The sequence below is a fragment of the Cyprinodon variegatus genome, unplaced genomic scaffold (genome assembly GCF_000732505.1).
Source record: "Cyprinodon variegatus isolate N-32 unplaced genomic scaffold, C_variegatus-1.0 Scaffold117, whole genome shotgun sequence".
Lineage (NCBI taxonomy): Eukaryota > Metazoa > Chordata > Actinopteri > Cyprinodontiformes > Cyprinodontidae > Cyprinodon > Cyprinodon variegatus.
Genome location: NW_015150570.1, coordinates 1194599 through 1198606, shown reverse-complemented (window position 1 = coordinate 1198606; position 4008 = coordinate 1194599).

Sequence of the window (4008 nt, the reverse complement as noted above, 5' to 3'; positions counted from 1 at the left end):
ATATATATATATATATATATATATATATATATATATATATATATATATACATATATACAAATTGAATAATATTTTTTTCTACATGATAACAATAGAATTAAATGGCCTTGAAGTTGTTTGTACTGGATCCTGGACAGTTGAAGGAAAACATTGGGTAGCATCTCTCTACCTGTATTAAAATCACTGTCAATCTGATAATACTTCAGTTAGATTTTTATATTCAGATTTTATTTTAGCCACTAAAAGGCATCTATAAATCTTGATCATTCTCATGAGCAGCCTGAAACAGCTACACAAAAAATGTAAAATTTTCCAGAATCATTTTTATGTTTATGTTTTATTTTTAAAACTCTACTTTGACACAGAGTCCCCCTACTGGATATATAAACTAAATATCAGCAAAGAAGAATCTGCAGGAATGAGTGTGGAACAATCTTGTCCAGAGTTCATTCAAAAATGTGTAATATTGCTAATTAAAGACATAACCAGACAGTTACCTTCAACACTAGTGACGGGATTATTTTATGCAACGGACGGTGCACAGCTAAAATAATTAAACACAGTCGAACCCAGGATTAGAGGTCTTTGATTGACCCACTGCACCGACATTGTAAGGTAGTTCCATGATGGATTTTGAATCACCTAAAAATTTCTAGCCCACCTTCCACAGGGTGAGCGAAGCCTTTTTTTTAATACTTTCTACCTCTTGCTTTACCTCTTAACAGATATCTGACTTGTTTCCTACGTGCTCTTAATATAATGAAAAGCACTTTAATTTGGATGTGCGAGATTTATGAATAATTTTAAGCATAACATTCTCTGTTTTTTTTTTTTTTTTTTTTTAATTTGGAAACTTTTTTATATGATATAACCGACTTAATGAATTATTTAATATGAAATTCCATCTGTCCTCTGTCCACACCTTGTTAAGTTAAATTGAGGAGCAAACGATCAAATTTGCAATAACATACATGAATTTAATGCAGAAATTCCCTTCCTTGGTTCATTGAATAAGCTATTATGATTTTTTGGCAGGTGATATATTCCCATATTATCTATGTGTTTTTTTCTTTATTGTTGGAGGGGCTCTGTTCAGCATGATCTTTTACATATGATCCACTTGACTTAAACATAAATGTTTTTTTTGTTATTTTTGTTTTTTTTACAGTGTCCTGTCTGGCAATTTGGCAATAAGAATAATTGTCTTTTTGCCAAAAAGAGCCCAACAGATTTTACTTTCACAAGTGGAGCAGTAAGGCTATTGCCATAGTGTTCCACTTGTTTCATGCATATACATTGCTTTATTATAATTATGCAGGGAGCTTTACAGATTATATGGACACTGCAATGTAGGTAGAACAGAAGAGGAAAACCAGAAAAAAAAAGAAGAAAATATGAAAGAAACAGGAGATAAAAGGGAGATAATGATCAAATATTTTCAGTCTGCTTCATCACCTGCAAAGAGATGTCAAAAGAACAGCACAACCAACAGACATGGTACCAGACATACAATAAAGTAACACCTAGATACTATCGCTAAAGTATAAGTAGTATTATTTAATCTGACATGTACTCTGTGTTACCTGAAGATAAGAATAGGGTAAACATAAATGTTTCTTGCAGAAATTGACCTCCATGGGTCATAGGAGCTGCGGTCAATTTTAGCACACAAAATGTTTCTATTTCGTCACCTTCGAGTGTGAGAGGTGTGTTTTCAGCAACATTGTTAAAAATTATTGATTTTATTACAGGGCATATTTAACAAAGAATTCCCATTGCATGGGTCATAGACTAAGCTATAATCAATATTTGGAACCTTATATTTGGAGGGGAGGCATCTGGCAAAATGCTGTTTTTCCTTTAGATTGCTAACCTAACATCATCATGCAAATTAATCAACCAGCATTAAGTTATCAAGCTTATCATTGAATCAAAATTTGGCTAATAATGTGACACCAATTATTTCCAAACTGTTTTATATACTTACCAACTTACCTAGTCCTATTCATGCATGGCCTATACACAGAAATGACTACTTCAATAAAAGATTTTTTTTTTTTTTTTTTTTTTTTAAAGTTATTCTAATGCAATTTCATTCTATAATCAAAGAGGCCTTTCTTTTCATTGAAGTGATTTTTTATTGATCCATTATATGGTTCAATCACAAAACAAAATTAAAAGTTGCTTTAAACAAAAAAAAAATCACTTCTATCTAAAATTCCCTAAAAAAAAATTTTTTAATTAAAGAAAAACAGTGAGCCAATTTAGTTTGGGGTTTTCAGTTATACTTTTGCCTCCAAATACTCTTTTTCTCTGATTGAATTTTTTTTTTTTTGTTTGAAGTGAAGAGTTTTTTATTGAAAAAAATATATATTTTTGATTAATGCAACCTTTTTTTATGCATGTTAAATAAATCTTGAAAGCAAAAAAACAAAAAATCAACTAAATTAGATATGAAGCAGAAGAAAAACACTTCTCAATGTCATGGTCTTGGTTCTGTTGTTTACGACGAAGTATTAGGGCCACACATGAAGAGAAAAAATATTTTTGCCATGACGAGATTAAACTCGACATGTCGAGTTTAAACTCGCCATTTCGAGAATAAAGTTGATATATCGTGGCGACTTTAATCTCGACATTCCAAAGTTTGGAGAAAAGAGCAACCGCGCTCCACAGCTGCAGTCTGCGTTTTAAGAGTGAAGGTAGTCTTTGACGTGCTGCAACTGTATAACTGTATAATCATCACAGAAAGTACAATTTGACCAAATCATCTACACAAGGCATGTCTGATTCTGGATTCTGTGCATGTAACCTGTGCAGCGGTTGGCTCTCTTGAACTAATTTCAACTTTATTGTCGACACGTCGAGATTAAACTCAACATGACATTTCAACTTTATTCTCGAAATGTTGAGTTTAATGTCGACATGTCGACTTTAAAGTCGACATGTCGAGTTTAATCTCATCATGGCAAAAATATTTTTTCTCTTCATGTGTGGCCCTAATACTCCGTCGTATTTGTTCTTTACTTTGCTCCTTGTTTTCTAGTTTTATTGGTTTAATTCAAGTTTTGTTGTAATTTCTAGATTGATGTTAGTTCTCATGTTTTTCTGTTGTCCACTGTTGCCCTCTTGTGTGTGTGTGTTCCTTTCCCCTAGGCTCCCTCGTTGTCTCCTCTCACACCTGCTCCTTGTCAACTCGTTAGCCCTGCCTTTGTCTCACTCAGCTGTATATGCTCTCCCTCTGCTCTCACTCTTTGTTGGTTCCTTGTCTTTACTGTCCCATGCTGTTGTCCACCTACCTCGTCTCTCCCTGGCTCCTTGTGTTTGGTTTCCCCAGATGTCTCCATAGTTCTGGTTTGCTTTTGATTTTTAGTTGGATTTTTGCATTCCTGCCTTTGTTTACTTTTTGCCCCATTAAACTGCAAGAAATCTCCTCAGCCTCTCTGCCTCTGCATTTTGGGTCCTCAAACCACAACGAAACCTTGACACTCATATTTTAGTACATAAAGTTGTAATATTGTAGGAGTTAAAATAAATCAAAAGGTTTTCACAGGCAGTTCTCTCAACACTTTGATAGGTTCGAGAAAGACAGCTGACTGACATTAGACTACAGCCTTTTTCAATAGGGAAGAATCTGAAACCGTTTGTATCCAGGGTGGGAGAGGTCAAATGGTCTAATGACCTTTATTTCTAAAATAAAGTCAGTAAGAGAGGGAGGAGGATTGGAGTGTTAAGAGCATTTGTTTACAGCAGTCATTTTAGTCTCTTCCCTGGTCTGCCATCTTTTTGGTAAGATTTTGTGTCTGTAGTGGTGATAATTAACATAAAGTAGATTTTTTTGGCACTTGTGTTGTTTTCTCATTTGCAGTGAATGTGCACATTATAAGCTTGGCTTACGTTACCGGTCCCGTTGGCATAGGTACTAATTTACACAAACTCTTTGGCTGAAAGACAGTGTAATAGCTGTCTCCAATTACGGTAGCAAAAAAATGATTTTTTTTTTAATTT